The sequence below is a fragment of the Peromyscus eremicus genome, chromosome 3 (genome assembly GCF_949786415.1).
Source record: "Peromyscus eremicus chromosome 3, PerEre_H2_v1, whole genome shotgun sequence".
Lineage (NCBI taxonomy): Eukaryota > Metazoa > Chordata > Mammalia > Rodentia > Cricetidae > Peromyscus > Peromyscus eremicus.
In genome coordinates this window covers 66,870,321-66,888,784 of record NC_081418.1, presented here as the reverse complement: position 1 = coordinate 66,888,784, position 18,464 = coordinate 66,870,321, and the positions used below count along the sequence as shown (strand labels likewise).

Sequence of the window (18,464 nt, the reverse complement as noted above, 5' to 3'; positions counted from 1 at the left end):
GCGAACTAGAGCTGGCAGGGCCAGGCTTATTTGTTGGAGGCTCCTCTACAGTGTGTGTCACGGGTATATCTGTTGCCCTCAGTGCACACATCACCCAAGGCAAACATTAGTCCCTTAGAGAGACAGCGCACACCCCGTATGGAGAATAACTCACCGAGAAGGAAAACATTGCCTTCTTGGCACCTCAATGTGAGCGGGGACAGAGTTCAAAGCGGAGAACCTGGAGACAGCGCGGTATGGTTGGAAGAGCTTGGGTATGGTGAAGCCTAAGACTCAGTCCAGAGTTTCCAGGCAAGAAAGACACCCAGGTTAAAGTGGCTGAAGCAAAAGGCACACAGCACTCAGCCACAGAGAAGGACAGGGCTCCGGGTACAGCTTAAACCTGAGCACAACGCCGGCAGCATCAACAAAGCCTGGTATCTCTCCACTCTTGCATTTCCTCATTCTCAGATTCTACAGTAACAAGATGGCTGCTGGTGGGGCTGGAGGGATGGCTCAGTGGTTAAAAGCATGTGCTGCTCTTCCAGAGGACCTGGGTTTGATTCCCAACACCCACATGGTGTAGCATGAATCTTAAAAGTTCTCATTAATAAAAACAAACTCGGGAGCCAGGTATTGGGGTGAATGCTGGAAGATCAGAGAAGCAGAACAAGTCACAGCCACCTCGCCTCGCCAGTTCCTCAGCTGATCCTGTTTCCTCAGACTGGAAACCTCTGAGTCCTCATCCAGAATGAATCTCAGCTGAACTGCTGCTCGAAAGCCTGAAAGCTTAACTAGCTAGTTCCTGGTTTTCATGCCTTATATACCTTTCTGCTTTCTGCCATCACTTCCTGGGATTAAAGGCTTTTGTTACCACACCTGGCTGTTTCCATTGTGGACTTGAACTCACAGAGATCCAGGTGGATCTCTGCCTCTGGAATGCTCGGATTAAAGGTGTGAATGCCACCATTTTCTGGCCTCTATATCTAGTAGCTGTTCTGTTCTCTGACCCCAGATAAGTTTATTAGGGTGTACAATATTTTGGGGAACATAATATCACCACACATATGGTGACTCATAACTAAGTGTAACTCCAGTTCTAAGGGATCTGTCTTTGTTAGGGTTTCTATTGCTGGGAAGAGACACCATGACCACAGCAACTCCTATAAAGGAAAACATTTCATTGGGGCTGGCTTACAGTTTCAGAGGTTTAGTCCATTATCATCATGGTGGGGAGCATGGTGGCATGCAGGCAGACAGGGTGATGGCTTCATCTTTATCGGAAGGCAACAGGAAGTGGACTGTGACACTGAGTGAAGCTTAAGCAAAAGAGACCTCAAAGCCTGTCCCTGCAGTGACACACTTCATTCAACAAGGCCACGTTACTCCAACAAGACCACACCACTCGATAGTGCTGCTTCTTATGAACTTTCAGGGGCCAATTACTCTCAAACTACCACAGCATCCAACCACCCTCTTCTGGCCTCCTCTGGAACCAAGGATGAAATGGTACACACATATATGCTTCCATACATATAAAATAACAATAATAATAATAACAATAATAATTTTTAAATGGCTGCTGTAACTCCTGCCTTCTGTCCCCTGGGAAACTCCCTTTGTTCTCTGCAGTAAAATCAACCCCCCAACACACTCATTTTTCCTTAGCTGATGACTGCTGCTGTCATGTGCCTGGTTCTTATTGACATGGGATGCTCTAGTTGACCTAACTGTTCTATCCTGAGTCACATGCCTCTTCAAGGTTCTACAAAAGAAAATCAATGTCATCCCCAAAGAAGAGTGAATGCACTTGAACAGTCAACAAACAGTTTCCACTACACCAGGTTTCATCCACTACTCGCTGGGTAGCCTAGTGGATGATGGGGCGGAGTAATAAAATGGAATGGAACTGAATGAACAGAATAGAATCAAACCCCATTGTTGCCAAGGTTAAAAAGCAGATGAGTGCCACCAGTGAAGAGATCCGGACACCACTGGGGTGGCTAGGAAAGATAGAGGTGCACCAATCTCCTGTGCACAGGTTGATGATGGAGAAGAGAGCGTGTATGAGTTCTGGTTTGGAGCCGTACTTCCGATGTCGCATGCCCATACAATCCACTCTATAGGGAGCATGTACAGCTGTACAGCATCATCCCATTTCCTGAGTCATAGGACTTCTCCCCCTCCCCGGGGGGTCTGGATTCTAGAAGTCAGGGGACAAGCCTTAGGATTATTGATCCGTGCACCTCAGCAGAACAAAGGCGTGCTCCCAGAGTCTAAATAAGCACGTGTATATTTCACAGAAGGTGACAAGCCCAGCACTGGCCATGTTTCTCAACACTTGCCAAGGGAGTGTTTGGGGACCAAGGCACGTTCTGTGTGGCCAAACAGCAATGGAACAGTGACCAGTATAAAACTCGTTTTGTTTTTCCAGCAGCAGATTCCATGCTAAGGAGATGTAGAAATGTTGAGAGTCAGGAGGGGTAAGATCAGAAACGGAGCAGTTCAAAGAAGCCGTGGCTCAGACTGCTTAGATCAGAGACCATCTTCCCAATCCTTTTATTTATTTATTGTGGTGGTAGGGATGGAAACGGGGGCCTCACACATGCGAGGTAAGTACATATCCCCTGGACTAGAGTCCAGTCCCTTTGTCTGGAACTCTTGAGTCTCAGCTCTGCCACGTACTTTGTGGAACGTTAAGGATGCCTCAGCTTCTTCCTCTACAAACTGATGCTTTAATTATAGCAACAGGCTTGCGTTTGAACCTAACATGGACCTGGATCTGGATCGTTTGCCTTGATGTTCTGAATTCCAGATAGAACCTAATCTCTTAAGAGCAAAAGAGCTTACTGGGCTGTCCAGAGTAAGACACACACACACACACACACACACACACACACACACACACACACACACGAGTCTTCAATACTAGGAGCAAATCCCCCCCCCCCAACCCTATTCTCAGCACCAGATGACTGCAAAGCTGTTTGACGGCTTTTGAATTTACAGAGCTCCCCCCACCTTCTGCCCCCAACTCTTTTGAGCATCTCAAGCCAGATGAATTCTCCACATCAGCAGAATTTTACATATGTTATGCAAAAGCACATCACCGAAACACAGAGCAAAAGACATAAATAATGCAAATTGAACATCCATCTTAACCCTGGCCAGATGAGGCGGGGTGGGGCTACAATTAGCTAGGGAGAGCCAACAATGGTTATTGTGGCGACATAATCTATGGGAGGTGTCCAGTTACAACCAGCACACTCGCAAGGCAGAAATATAGTAGCCTGATAAAGGGGAAGGACAAAGAAAAATTGTGAAGGGCCAGCAAACATGGTACGCAGACAGATAAACAGAACCCTCTGAGATGGACAGGCAGGGGGATGTGCACACAAGGGAAGGCCAGCTTTGGCTTTGAGTGAGGGCAGAAAATGGCAGTGTTGCCCTTGAAATCCCTGCCGTGGGGTCATGATCAAGCTGTTGATTCTGTTTCAGTCTAAATTACAAAGGACTGCAATTATATGTGGAAAATTGTCCGGCCGTGTCCCTGAGCAGATGGGAAGGCCGTGGTGGCAGATGACATGAAGTTAGCAAGCTGCTGGCCCTTCCCTCCTTGGCGTGGGTAGAGGCTGCCTGGGTACCAAAGCCAGCATCAGCGCGAACAAAACAGCCACTTTAAAAACAGCCTGTTGTCTGCAGACTTAAGACTCAAGTTGTTAACCGGTTTAAATTCTTGGTACCTGGGTTGAAGCAGGTGTGTGTGTGTGTGTGAGAGAGAGAGAGAGAGAGAGAGAGAGAGAGCAGAAATTTCCTCTTATCACTTGCTACCCACTCTGGCAACCCTGACTTATGTCATCAAGTTGATAGTTTTGCACTGGGCATAGGTTAGACAACTGGAAGGAGTATCAATCTGGCTATGTGGGGAAGGATGCCAGCTTCCTTCCTTCTGCGCTGTGCTGGTTAGAGCTGGCTGAAATCACAATTCCAAGACTCCATGGCAAGGTTTCACTGGAGAGGCGCTCTAGGCACACAGAGAAGGGGCCAGTGGCCCAGAGAGAATGGCCCTCACCAAATGGCGTCGGGGGTGGCAGGGAGTAGAGACAGTATGTTCAGAGCACAGCTGCTGGAGAGGCAGTCGGGGTTCCCAGCAAGTCTGGTTGGTTTGGAGGCTCGAATCTCAGGGGAGTTACAACCCGGCAGAGAGAACCTCAACATCATCATAGTGATTATTAAACTTAGTAATAACTGTTAACAGTATGGATTCTGATCATAAAAACAAGCAAATGGGAAGCTAATGCTTACTGTGTGCCCGGTACTGTGTTAAGTACTTACAGGAAGCTGTGCATGCAGGTGCATGCTGCTGCTAGCTTTGCCCCAGTGGTGGAAGAGGCTGTGGTGCAGAGGAAGATGTCCCTCCAAGGCCACTGGGGTAGATTAACGACCTAAGTGGCTACTACTCTTCAGATCTCCCAGGGGCTGCCTCTAATGGGCTTTTGCGGCTCTTGGCTGGCCCGATGACTTGCTTGGCAGTGTCCTCATTCTGTGACCAGATCTTAAGATACTCCTATATACTGCTCTGCCCTTGAAAGCCTGCTGGGCACATAAGCCTGGTTTGCCCTGCTAAAGGGTGAGAGGCCATGTGGAACAGATATGCAGTGTCCCAACAGAGGCCATTCTATTCCAGCCATTTCCTGTGGCCTCATGAGAGAGTCTAGACCAGTGGTTCTCAACCTTCTTAATGCTGCAACCCTTAATACAGCTCCTCATGTTGTGGTGAACCCCTTGGCCATAAAATTATTTTTGTTGATATTTCATATCTGTAATTTTGCTACTATTATGAATTGTAATTATATATATATATATATATATATATTACAATTATATAACTTAGAGGTGTGCCAAATGGGTCATGACCCACAAGTTCAGAACCTGTGGTCTAGACATACTCAGGTGAACTTGGCCCACCCACACTGGCAGAACCTTCAGTGAATTTCCTGCCCAGTAAACCATGAACCTCAGTATAGTTCTAAGCTACCAAGGTTTGGGATAGTTGTTAATCAGCAACAAAAAAATAAAAGAAGTATTGTACTCTAGCTTTCTTGCTCCAAAAGACCCTTGCCTTTCAATCTCTATTACTAAATACACACCCTCATGTGCGCGTCTTGTTCACCGATACCACATGTGCCAATTCTGCCTGTCTTTTCCCAGGAGGTTCTGAGAGCAGATATTGCCGGTTGTCCACGCTATTCATTTCCTGACAGAGCCCCTGAGATGCAGGAGCCCTAATTCTGCCCCAGGGAAAATCCCGACTGAAAAAGCCGATAGTGGTGGCCGCAGGACCTCCATCAGACATTGTCTGGAATGACCTCAAAACTTGTCTCTGGTTGAGATGGATAACCCAATTGAGTGTCCTTCTGGAAAAGAGCTCTTCTTGCTATGGACACGTGAACTTGAGTGGCAAAAGTGTCTTGATATTACTGAGAGGCAGCAGCATGCCTGGGACTCAGACCGTTCATTCTTTGGTTGATCCATTTTGTTCAGGTCAGCTCTAATGTTGAAAAGACTGCTGTTATGTTGAACCTGAAGCCAAATGCTATCTCAAGGGAGAGTTCTAGTCATCAGTTGAAAGCACCCAGCCACTCACTCTTGTTTCTTTCCCATAATCATACACAGAAGACCCCAAAGCGCATCCACTTAAGGTCTGGCTTTTGGGGGCTCCATGTGGAGAGTCCACCCTGGCAGCTTGGGCTGACTTCAGAAGAAAGTGATGATGTGGGGCTCAGGGAGGATGACTGCAGGGTGGAGTAGAGGGAGGAAAATTTGGCAAAGTTCTGGGGAGCATGGTAGAGTGTGGTCAGAGAGATCTTAGGGAGCAATAGATGGTCTACCAAAATGTGTTCACTTTCCGGTTGGTTCCAGTTTTTCTTCCCATTCTTCTGTGTTTAGGAACCACATAGGCTATCCTTTATTTGTAGATGTCACTCAAAATGTCTGGTAACTGGGATGGCTGAGATGCAGACCAATTAAATAGATGGTTACCATGGCATTGGGACAGGATCTAGGAAGCTACAAAGTTCTATTCCAGGGAAAGCTCAGCAGAGAGGAGATAACTGGGATGAGGTCAGGTCAAGTATGTGGGAATAAGTGACTCTGTACCAACCAATTTAGAATTATTTCACAAGCATCAATACAAATATCAACAGCTTGTTTGGTCATATTGAGTCATCTGAGACAAGGCTGCCCAATGATGCACAATATCATGTGTGTGGCTCTGTCTGTGCTGCCGGCCTGTGCACGCAGAACCCAGGGACACAAGACACTGACCACTTGGAGTGTGCTGAGCACCCAGCACAAGCCATACCATGCAAGCTATCTCCTTAGGGAAGAGAACAGAATCGTAATGTCAACCTTGATGTCTGTTCATGTCCTCTGGACTCTGAATGAGGAAGACTCTGAGTGGTCACAGTCCCTTTCCTTCAAAACAACGACTTCCTCAGCAGAGTGCTATGGAGAGTTGAGGTGACCTGGGGATTCCATCTAAAGAAGAAATTGGGTCCTGGAGGAGAGCAGATGGGACAGAGGTCTGGGAGCAGAGCTACCCTTGTGTCCTAAGGGCCTTGGAGCATCTTGTGCCCCAACTGCCGGCTTCCATGGTCTTAGTGATTCCATCTCTCTCATTTGATAGAGGAAAGAGAACAGCCCCACTCTTCACAAGCCTTGCCCAAAGATCTTCTAAAACTCCCCAATAGTCCTAAGGCCTGGTTCCTGTAGAACCTTCCCCCTAACTTGAAGAATGGGAGCCGTGGCAGGATTCCAGCCCACCCCCGCTGGGGGCACAAGTGAGGAAAGGACGAATATGAGGGTACCCTCTTTTGCAAGTGCTTTTAGTAAAGAGAACAGGAAATAAAATTAAAGATCATAATAATTTGAGTTCAAATACAATTCTGTTGTTTATAAGTCATTGGCTTTCCTATAAATTCCAGTAGTTTCTCGTGTTTATGTGAGCAGGACAGAAGCCATGTTGAGGGCCTGCCATCTGCTGAGGAGCTCCTTACAGAACCCCCCCCCCCCACACTCTGCACCTTGTAACTTCCCCTCCGCTCTCTTCATTTCCTTCATGTCACCTTTTGTTTTCATATAATAATTATATCTACACAAGTGTATTAATACAGTAAACGTATGAACATCACTACTTAGAAACACTCTTTTTCTTTTTTCAGTGCTGACAGGGCCCTGTGCGTGCTAAGCAAGCATCCTATCACAGTGACAGTCCCAGTTAGACACTTTCTCAGCGTGGGTTTGAAACACTAGCTTATGCTTTTCACCTAACTCAGGCCCGGGTAGATCATCATATGAGCGGGCTGGCTGAACAAAGTTTCCGTTGTTCTGTTTTAGATATAACTGTCCTACAGAAAGAGAAAGGACCTGTTTGGAGCAGGTCCATGAAGGAACAGAATATCTAAATGCAGTGGGTGCCTTGGATCTGTCTTCTCCCTCCTAAGGAGTACTGAGCACTTACAATGTGCTGGGCTGGGCACAGAGCTCCAGAGGAGCTGATCATCAGCAATCGGTTATAGATGAGAAAACAGGCTGAGAGGTGTTAGAGGAGATGCAGGAGAGGCAACATCCTAGAACTGTGGCACCTTCCCAGGACCCATCCCGTCCTTCTTTTGGGCACAGCATGTTTGGGGTCCACTTCCAAATCCAGTGACTCTTATTGGTTTAAGTCATCCCTGATCATACTTTGGACAGGTTCAGCTACCCTGGAACTCAGCCCACCAGCACAGGGCATTCACCTTGTCAATCATGTTGATGTCACTGACTCTCCCTCTCTTTCCCCTTTTGGGTCCTTAAGAGGAAGCTGACAGCCCTTATTGCTGCCTGCAGCCACTCTGCAGCCCTGGAGGGAATTGTGGACTTAGTCTCAGGACGGAGGGGAGCCATCAAGATGGGGGAAAAGCTGCTGGCCTCATACTGGACCACAGGCGGGTAGGCCTCTGGGTAGCTTGTCATCCTTTCACCTGAAGGAAGCATCCAGTAGCTTTTTCTTGGCATAGCTATACCCAGCTTGCACTCGGCCCGTTGTTAAGTAAAGTAAATGTTACTTTAGGACAGATACTGTGATGTTTGAGACAATGTGTCTGTTAACTGCAATGGCTACCCATGTGGGTGGTGTATACAGTGTGGATACATTGGGTGAGGGAATGGGATGGAGTGGGAAGGTGGGAGATTTCGTGACATTACAGAGAATGGCATACATTTGAAAACTTATGGAATCTTTGTTTATGGAATTTTCCATTCGTTATTTTTGGACTGGCATTGGCTGTAGATGGTAGAAACTGTAGAAGTGGGTCTGTAGGTCTAAGAGAACCTCTCCTTGAATGGCTTGGGTCAAGGGAGGCTTTACAGAGAGTTCAACTTCAGCAGGGAGCAGAGAGGTACCCACACACACCTCCGACACTGCTCAGCACTGATGTATTGAACATGTAAGAATGCTAAACTCCTCTGCCTGCAATCTAATTTGTACAAGTGCTTAGCAAGAACACTGGATTTATCAGAGCTTGAAGTGCAAAATATTAAAAAATAAATCACAGCTAGTAAAATCGTAGCGCTACCAGGAGATCCATTTGGAAAGACAGTTAGCAAAGTAAATTTGAGGCACATCCATCAAGCTTTGAAATCATGGGAAAGGCCCATTCACATGGGCTTCCTTTCAGTCAGCCCAAGAGGATCCTGTAATTTAAGGCAAGGAACAGTTGAATCCTGATAATTAGCAATGAGATCCTTGGGAATTTTAATAAAAATGTTTAAGAAGGTAAAACAAAATGGCAGCCCAAGTAACTGAGATCTAGGGGATAGTTGTAAGTCTTCCCTTCTCCTGGGCTTTGCTATCCTGAGTACAGTAGGGGATAGTTTTAAGTCCCCCCACCTCCGGAGTGTACTGTATGGGGCTTGGAGGGCTCTTGATCTCACTTGCCCCCTGAACCATGTCGAAGTTTGCAGGCCTACACACTAAGTCTTTTACTCACACCAGCAGCTTGAGTGACTCTGACACACAGAACTTCCTATATTGTCTTCAGTCTCCTTGGATGCCTGTAAATGAGAGTTCCCGATGGACCTCACCGGGAGGCCGTCCACTGACCCAGTTTGATCCTCAGCACAAGTTTGGTCCTTCTAAATTCTGACGGGTCCATTTCTTCCTCCAGTCTTCCAACATCTAAGAAGCCCTGTGGTCCCTGGGCTGATCCATCCACTGACATGTAATGTCACACTCAGCTCTATGTCTCTAGCCCAGATGTTTCCCTGGGGCCCAGGACTTGGCAATTCTCTCTTCCCAGGTGTGGCTCACGGCATGAGAAAGATTGAACCTAACTCATCTGTGCATTTACATTTTCCCAAGACACTGTGGTGTCACGATTCAGACAGCTGTACTCAGACTGTCTGTGTGGAATGACCAAGGCTTTGTGTTTCCAGTCTGTCACAGGAATGAGACCCAGGCTCCCATAGCACCTCCCACCACATGTGGCAGATGCCTGCTGATCATGCATTGGATGTCACGACAGTGTCAAATTGTGAAACTCCCACCTCCTCAGTTTCTGTACTTGCTCTGCCATTGACCAGTAAGAACGGTTCCCATCCGCAGCGAGGGCTGATGTCACACTTGCTCTATCGGTGCCTCTTGGAGGGTTTTCCAAACCAGCAGCACCAGCATCATTTGGGAATTTGGTCCAAATGCAAATTCTCAGGCCCTAAGTGGGTCTAGAAGAGTCAGGAACTTGGAAGTTGAGCCCTAGCCCTCTGAACTTCCACTGGCCTTCCAGCATGCCGAGGAGTCTGCCATGTTGGAGAACTGCTTTCACACAGCTGGGCCAAGAGAAGAGCCGACATCAGGGCTGCAGGGTTTCTTCTATTAGAGTCATAAGTGCCCGTCAAAGGATATGGTCACATCTGTCTTAAGAACCTATTGAACTCTTTCTTTAAACTTGGAAATTTATTAGTATTAGTCTTGAAATCAATGTGCAGCACCCACAGAAATTTATGTATGTACTCATCTTAACCAAGCCCACACTTGGGATTTTCAAAGTTAATCTTTAACAGATTTAAGAGCGAGTGGCCATTTTAGAGGCACTCCTTGCCCATGTTCCTTTCTTTTCCACTCTTTGTCAGACATGGGGGGGGGGGCGCAGGGGAATGCCAAGGGTGACTTGAGTTCAAGTCTTGACTCTCTCTCTTCAGTCTCAGCTCTCTGTCTAGAAGAATAGCAACGAAGTTAACCCTGCAGACATTTTAAAGCACTAAACAGATAGAGAACAGAAAGCATGTAACACAACAGCTATTATTGTTAGTTAGTCCTCACCAAGCAGGGAGCCCTTCTTGATTGACTCAACACTGCTTCCTTGACGTGAGACGGAGACTCTAGTGGAGACGCCTAACAGAGAACTCTCCCTGCTGGGATAAGTTTATAACACACTTTACGAGCTGGAAGGAAACAATGGCTTTCTCGCTCAAGTATGTATCTATCGTCCTTGGAAGTATGGCCGTTGATGGCAGCATGACCACGAAGCCCAAAAGCACTAGTCACAAACATGTGTCCAGCTCTGCAAAGAGGGACACACTAAACAAGACCCCAAGGCCACGTCTGCCAAGTTTCCCCTATCTGCGAGAAGCCCTTGTGGGATTCCAGAACTCTGAGCAGGTCACGCACACTCCGTCTCCCAGCCTTCCGTTCCCATCCTGCTGTCTACTTACGTCAAATTGTCTTCATATTTAAGAGCTCTTCAGGAAATTCAGTTTAAAGAAGACAGCGGAGCCACGCCGAGTTGGCAAACACCCTGCACTTCAGAGGTGATGCTAACAAAGGAGCACACTATTATCTTTGCAATTTCCAGTTGTCCCTGGAAGCACTTTGCTGCAGAGACCAGTGCCAGCTATTAAGTAGAGGAGCTCATTTTGATGCCAGAATTAGCTGAAATTAAGATCCTTTGACATCTTCGTACAGAAAAAAGTCAGCTTCGGTAGAGACAATCCAGAATTTAATAGATTGTGGCAGGTTATAAAATTCTATGCATTTGAAAGAAAAGCTTTGCCGGTGCAATAATGTGTTTCTAATTTACACATAATAGGTCCGTGGCGCTGTGACTAGAAGGACATTAAAGTAATGAGGAAATTCCAGTGATGGACACCTTATGCGGCCATCTCAGAGATTATGATTAGGGTAGTCATTTCCCTGAGTACCTCGTGTAGCTAAAACCAGAAGGAAGGGATCTGGGACAAAGGAAAGGCCCGAAGAGCATAGGCTTCAGGATGGAGAGTAAGGAAAGCAGTTTAGAGAAACCCGCTCGCCCTTGAGGACGTAGATATTCGGAGCTGAAGTGCTGGGCTGACTGGATCCATCACTCCAAGGGCCACATTGGTGCTTTGCCACAGAGGGGACCAGTTGCCAGTGATGTAAATGACAAGAGAAGCAGTATCATTTTTTTGTGACCAAAATTCTTCTCCAATAAAAAGGGGAAATATTTTGCTTTCTCTCCATACTTTAGCCCCACAGAGCCACCCTTATCAACCAGCCGTGAAGAATACCATACAAAATGGTGCCACCAGACACTTTCATGGTTTTAAGCAATCTTGTTGATGTGTTACTTAAAATGTACAGTAGAAGACAAGTAATTTAGAGTAGGTAGTGTGTCACCTGATACAACTGTGGGCAGTCATGCTCACATCACAAGTGAATGTGGAGATTGAAACATACCCCAAGCAAAGGGCACTCCCCACAGAAGCTGTACGGTCCACTTTAGTGCCAAGTAGTGTTTCCCTGTTCTTTTTGGAGATCAGTTTCTCAAAAGTGTAGTTGACAGAAGCTGGAACCCCACATTTTAACCTGAGGAAGATGGGGGAAGGGAAGACTAGGCCTTAAATATGTAAGTAGTTAATAAACGTTGGCCACCCAGGAGGGGTACCCCCTCCAAAGATTTGTTGTTTTTACTGCATTTTACTGAACACCTTCTTTGTGTTTTCTAGGCACCCCCCTGAACTTGGCTGCATTGTTTAAGCTCTGATTCTCTGGTCTGCTGAGGAGTATTTGCGTATAAAGTACACATACACACAATAGATTTCAAAAGAAGCAGTTGGAGGCCACTGTCCACCTAGAACTCCATGAAGGTGATGGGATCACAGTTTAAGGATGAGCATTTAACCACAGGTGAGCAGAAAGGTCCAAAAAGGAAAAATGCCTTGCCTTCCTGCTTTGGCCCCCAAAGCCCACATTTTCTTGGCTAGTTCAACAGGCACAAGGCTTGGTTGCAGGTACCACTTCCGTCTTCCTCTTCCGGATACTGTCAGGATAAGATTTGAAAGAGCTCTAGCCCGTAGCTGGAAGTCCAGAGATGCTCTGCTTAGGCTTCCAGAGAGCCCTGCTCCCTGTGGGTTGCAATGTGGCTGGCGGGCCGCTGTGATCTCTTCCAGAACAGGCTCCTGCACCAGACAGCTTCCCCCACTTCCTTGCAGAGCCTCTCATCGGAGGCTCTGAGCTGGGAGGAATCTTAAAAGTTATGTGGGCTTGTCTTCAGTCCTTCCCTGGCTCACATCTGTGTCTCTTAAAGGACCAAATGTAGTTATCAAAAAGGCGCTGGTTTGCAACAGATGAAAAAGACCCGGCTCAGCTGTGTGCAGTGAGATTTCCAGAGAGAATCCACAGACAAAGATGCAGCCTGTTTGCCAGGGCCCAGTGGCCCATCCACACTGTGTGACTTATATCCAAGACAGACTGGATAGACCACAGCTTCACTGCCGCAGTAACAACCAACGTCCTTCAATGCACACGCGTGTTACTTACTACCTTTTTTTCTATCATCCTTATTTCTTGAAAGTGCCTACACTCCTCATGTGGTTTCTGAAATCCCCACTCCAAAGTCATAATTCCTAAAATGCTGCATCTTCTTTTGCATATGCTGTAAGCTGAATTATTCATCAGCACGGAGCTATCATCCTCAAAGTATCCAGAAGTAAGTGAAATGTAATGCCTCGCATGGCTTCTTGTGTCAGAAATATAAGATTGAAAAGACTGTTCAGCTTTCTGAGCAGAATTTGGCTGGTAGTTTTCAAAAGTCATAAAGACATATACACCCTTAGACTTTACAATCCTCCTTCTAGGAACTTACCTTAAAAACATGGTTATTAACTAAATATCCAGTATCATTTGTTAAGATAATTAGCATTAGCGTGCCTTTATAAATAATACCTTCTATCAAGGGCTGGAGAGAGGGCTCAGAGTTTGTACTGCTCTTTCAGGGGACCCAAGATTGATTCTTAGCATGACAGGCAGCTTATAAGTGCTTATAGCTCTAGCTGCATGGGATCTGATGCCCTTTTCTGGCCTCTGAGGGCATATGTACATCCATATTCATACACAGACACAGACACACATACACATAAATAAATAATAACACAAATCCTTGAAAGTATCCTGTGAATGGCTTAACGCAATCATTATTTTTATTATTTATTTATCTATTATTATTTATTATTATGACACAGTTCAAGGTATAACGCTCAGTTCCCACATGTGATTTAAGGACCCCAACTCACTCTATCTTGTAGTTCTACTCTCTGAATATCAAAATCCTCCTGCGGCCTCCTTGCATCCATCTAGCTGATGAATGAGGGGAGAGAGGAAGAACAAATGACTGAATTCACTGTGGATGTGGCTCACACAATTATGACCACTTTTGCTGGTAATGTAGCCACAGAAACTGCAACGGATGCTTTGAAGTGTGATCTTCAACTTTGCTTAATCTATGGCTTATTCACAGACTGTCTGAATGGAGTGTGTACATCCATAAACACGACACTTTGGCAGCCATTAGAAATGAAGTTGTCCTCCCCGCCAGCTAGCTTTCATAGGCTACACAGCACTATCCAGGCTGCTAGGGGATAAGTCATCAAAGCCCTCACCCAGATGCGAAACCTGTAAGCTACAAGATCAACCTGCCCGGCGAGATGCGAGATGTGCAGTAGTGGGATTCCTATTGTGGGGGTAGTCAAGCACTCTCTCACTGGATTTGAAACTCACTCCACAAGAGGGAACCCAAGCCTGGAAACCCGGTCAGAAACCTATGCCACAGAAGATCGTAGGCCTTAGGGGGCTACGTACTGTTGTTTAGACGAGTTGACGTAACAGCATCCTGCCCTCTGTTTGTGTTTATATCCACAGACAAATGCTACTCTCGGGAGCGGTCAAAGAAGCCTCCCTTCCCAGTGAATGGTAACGGATGCAGAGATGCGGGGCTGCACAAGGTGCTGAGAATAAGCGACAGATGAATGGTCAGACCCTGAGCAAGACATTTCCTCACAAGTTCACAAGCATTGTGAAAGAGAGGAAAGAAAGAATCTAAGAGCTACAATATAGGGAGAGGGGCTGTGAAATGCCATCTTCTGGGCAGGACGCTGCTACTGCAGCTCATTCCTAGGCAGGAATGAGCTTGTCAACAGCCAGGCATGGGGAGAGGATGGTTTCCACCTCTCACTGCTAAACTATTTGCTACTGAAGGATTCAGAGAGAGGGGAGAGGTTGCCTTCAGGTGTGCCTCCACTCGTGACCCCACTGGGCTCCAGGGGGTAGTTCCGATCCAATGCTCATGCAGATGGCATTGGCTGAACTAAAGAGGGTTACAAACCTAAACCCGAAGTCATGAGTCTGGGAACGGGACCAGTGGAAATAGGGAGTGGGGAAATTCATGAGTGTGGGCCGAAGATAAGAGACTGGTGGAGAAAGTTCTCAGAATACATTCTATACGTACATGAAGAAAATTAATCAACAAAAATGTGAAGCTATAAACAACCGACTTAGTGGTTAAGGCCTATAATCCCAGCTACCCAGGAGGTTGAGGCAGGAGGATCTCTCATTTAAGGTCTGCTTGAGCGGCAAAGGGAGATCAGGCCAATTTTAGTCAGTCTAGTGAGGCCCTGTCTCAAATTATATTTTTTAAATGGGCTGGGTTGTAGTTCGGAGGCAGGACTCCTGCTTATCATGCACAAGACACTAGTTTTAATCTCAAGACTGGGAGGAGAGAGGTAGATCTGTGCACACTTGCAATCCCAGCACTTAGGAGGATTTAAGTTCTAGATCAGCCTGGGATACATAGCCAGACCCCATCTTAAAGACAAGAAATGCCACAAGAGAGGAAGTAGTATATGAACAGAGTTGATGACAAAGGATTTGAATCATGAGCCTGGACCCATCTCCAGTGATAAAAATTCTGTAAGACACACACTGCATTTCTTCCTGAGTGGAGAGATGCCAAGAGTCACCTTTATCCTGTGCTTTTATATATTTCAAGTTAATTTTAATAGTATTTTTGTTTTATGTTGTACACCCTAAGTGTCGTTTCGATACATAATCAATACAAGTTAAAATACTAAAATATTAATTTCATATTTTATACTTCTCTCTATGTGATGTCTTCAGAATCTGCATGTATTTCTCAAGACAGTATCATTTGAACCAGCTGCATACTAATTATTCAGTAGCTGTGTGTAGCCGGGGGCTATTGACTGGGCAGCAAATACCTTAGAGTTTGAGAAGGGGCCTAGAGTTAGTGAGGCAGCATTGTGAGAATCCGAGGAGGACATTGTCTAAGACATATATGTCGTGTCGAAACCTCAAGAATGAAGTGGCTTTGCGACCCGGACCTGAGAAATGTTGTTGACAGCAGTATCCACATCTAACATGTTTTGTCATGTTCATTTCCATGTTGACCACCAGGGGTCAGTAGAGAGGAAGAGGCAGACTTTCTGAAAGCAAACAGCAGCTACAGAGGCCTGAAGGAGGTATTTACAAGTTCAGATGCTCCTCAGTTTAGGATGGGGCTACGTGTCCAACAAAACCATTGCAGATCGAAAATACTGCGAGTCAAAATTGCATTTAGCAAACGAAGCTTTGAATATCAGTAGTGAGGCAAGATCCTCCAACACAGAGCCTGCTTTAGGATAAAGGTTATATAGTTCATAGAACATACTTCGTGCTGTATCACAGCTAAAATGCAGGCCCGTGGTCTGAGTACTTCAGACCTTTGTAAAGACAAACCACTGTGTGATGAAGAAATCTGTGTTTGGAGTGGGGATTGGGATGAGAGCTTGTTGGACTCTAGGAAAATGGAAGACGAAATGGCAAGGAGACAGACACATTCGGGTCAAGTTCAGGAGTGCCCCGAACTCTCCGGTGCCTTGAACTGTACTGGTACTCTTCCTGAGCTGCTTCAGGAAGAGCAACAAGTACTCAGTATCTGGGTCAGAGACCCCCAGTGTTGACTGGAGGTGACCTCAGTTCATGATAGTAATGATACCCATTTCACTTATGAGGAATAGAGGCAAGGAGATATATAACGTGTGAGATACATAACATGTGACAAACCTGGATTCCACACCCAGTGTCTCTGGTTCTTATACCTGCCTTTTAAATCACGAAGACTACATATTTTGTAACCAGACAGGCCTGAGTTCATCTTCCACTCACCGGAGAGAGGAGGGCTCAGGCTAGGAATTCTCTGAGTCTTGGCTTGTTGTTTCATGAAACCAGGGCCTGTCCTGCCTCTCTGAAGTGTTATTGTGTGGGTGGAACGATCCTGAGCACAGAAAGTGCGGAATAGCTGCCCAGTATAGAGCAGTTGTGGTAGATGCTGGCTGCCCTGAGAAGTAGTGGCCGGGATGGCAACAGTTCAGGCCGTTCTTCAGAGGAAGGGGTGGGGAGATTCACATGTATCAAGAGGCGTTTTGGAAATACCAGCCTTCCCTGGCTAATCTGTCAGGATGGATTTGAGTTGGCAGAGATCTGTTAGAAAGACCTGTAATATTCCAGAGACTTGCAGGGACAGTGGCAAGAATGATCACAGGATTTGAGAAGCAGAACAGGCATTATGGTCACATCCTCCAACTGTCCTCGTTTTGCAGAAGAAATGACATGCAGACATAAATGGTGTGTTTCAGACTAAGTCTTGGCACTACACTGGGTCTTTTAATTTCCTCTTTTCTACAATTAACTAATTAAAAATTCTGGAGCCATAAATATTTGGGCTGGAACTCAACTCAATTAAAACACACACACAATAGTACTTCTGTCTTGTGCAAATAATGCACGTTCCATTTCTCAACAGCTGCCACAGTCTTCTCATTTGTTCTGGACCACAGCAACTTCCTCCGCCCCCAAAGAAGGAAGGTGGACTGAAATTATTCTCATTATTGGGTAAACTGATTCATACTGGAATGAGGTTCATCTCTGACTCAAATCGAAGTTTATTTTGATTTTTTTAAAGTTAACAAAATGTTAGCACAGGTACTGAACTAAAAATCCGACTCCCCCTCAATAGATTTTATGGAGACAGCTTTACAAACATCATTACTTCGATTCTAAAAGTTAGGGTTCACTTGAAATATGTCAAAAGGAAGACTTTGCTCTGCAATGAATGGGAACCAGTGTGTTTTCTATCGTTCTGTTTTGCTCAGTAGATACACTGAGGGACTATTTTTACCTGTGCAACCAGGGCAAAGCAAAGGAACAGGCCTTGCCGACGGGGTTCCCGACTGCCTTGCACCACCAGAGGGCGCACTATACACCAGCTGTTGTAAAAGGAAACAGACACTAGGTGGCAGCACTCAGTCATTTTCCTTCAATTTGGTTTTAATTCAATTTTTCATTCCTTTGTTCAGCAGCAAAGTTAATGGGCTAGCTTTAGCTGTGTAAAACACGTTTCTGTCTTCCTAGCCTCTAACTAATATGTCTGGCTTCTGTGCCTTTCTTTTCCAGAAGCGCGATAAAAGAGGGAAGTCACTATTTGTCTTAACATAACCTTCCCCACAGCATGAAGACGAGTTAGCAGGTGTGTGTGTGTGTGTGTTTCTAAGGGCGTTCAAGCATACTCCAGATAAAGTTTTCCGTTTTGGTCTTCTAGAGGCTCATATTCTTTAGAGTTTTCTGGAATTTTCATTTTAGTATGATCTTTAAGGGACAGAATTCTAAATTCTATCTGAGCTACAAAATACGTTGGAAGCAGAAGAGAAGAGGATTCGTTAGTTAGAGGAGCTGGGGATTGGCTGTGGGTTGAGTTGTGTGGAGCAGAGTTCGTCCAGCACCACTCCTTAGTGAACTGGGGGTACATCTCCGAGTTATCCACTGCCTGGTGTCTTTTAAGTATCCTTGAAAGGCGTCTTCCCACCTTGAAAGTCCTTGAGATCATTAATAAGTATGGCCTTTCCTACACACAGTTCTTGAGGGTATTTAGTAACTGATGCCATCTAAAAAGTCTAGATGGTTCTCAGAGGCATAACACATGTAAGTGGCAAGAGCAGCTAGTTTTTCAATCCATCTTCTGTGGTTGAAGTCCTTCTGAGAATAGTCTGAACAAGGGAAGAGATGTGCTCCTTCCTTCCCTGCCCGGGAGACGCTAATCCACTAATTAGCAGACGGAAGCTGGGCTTCACGTTAAACACAG

The 18,464-nt window shown here is 45.8% G+C and overlaps 1 long non-coding RNA gene across 1 annotated transcript; it reads left to right on the top strand.

Moving 5' to 3' along the window:
* Positions 1–12,032: 12,032 nt before the first annotated feature.
* Positions 12,033–14,430, top strand: LOC131905853 (uncharacterized). The gene is made up of 3 exons (XR_009378056.1): positions 12,033–12,181; positions 12,937–12,983; positions 14,192–14,430. It is a non-coding gene; the product is annotated as an uncharacterized LOC131905853 (long non-coding RNA).
* Positions 14,431–18,464: the final 4,034 nt, after the last annotated feature.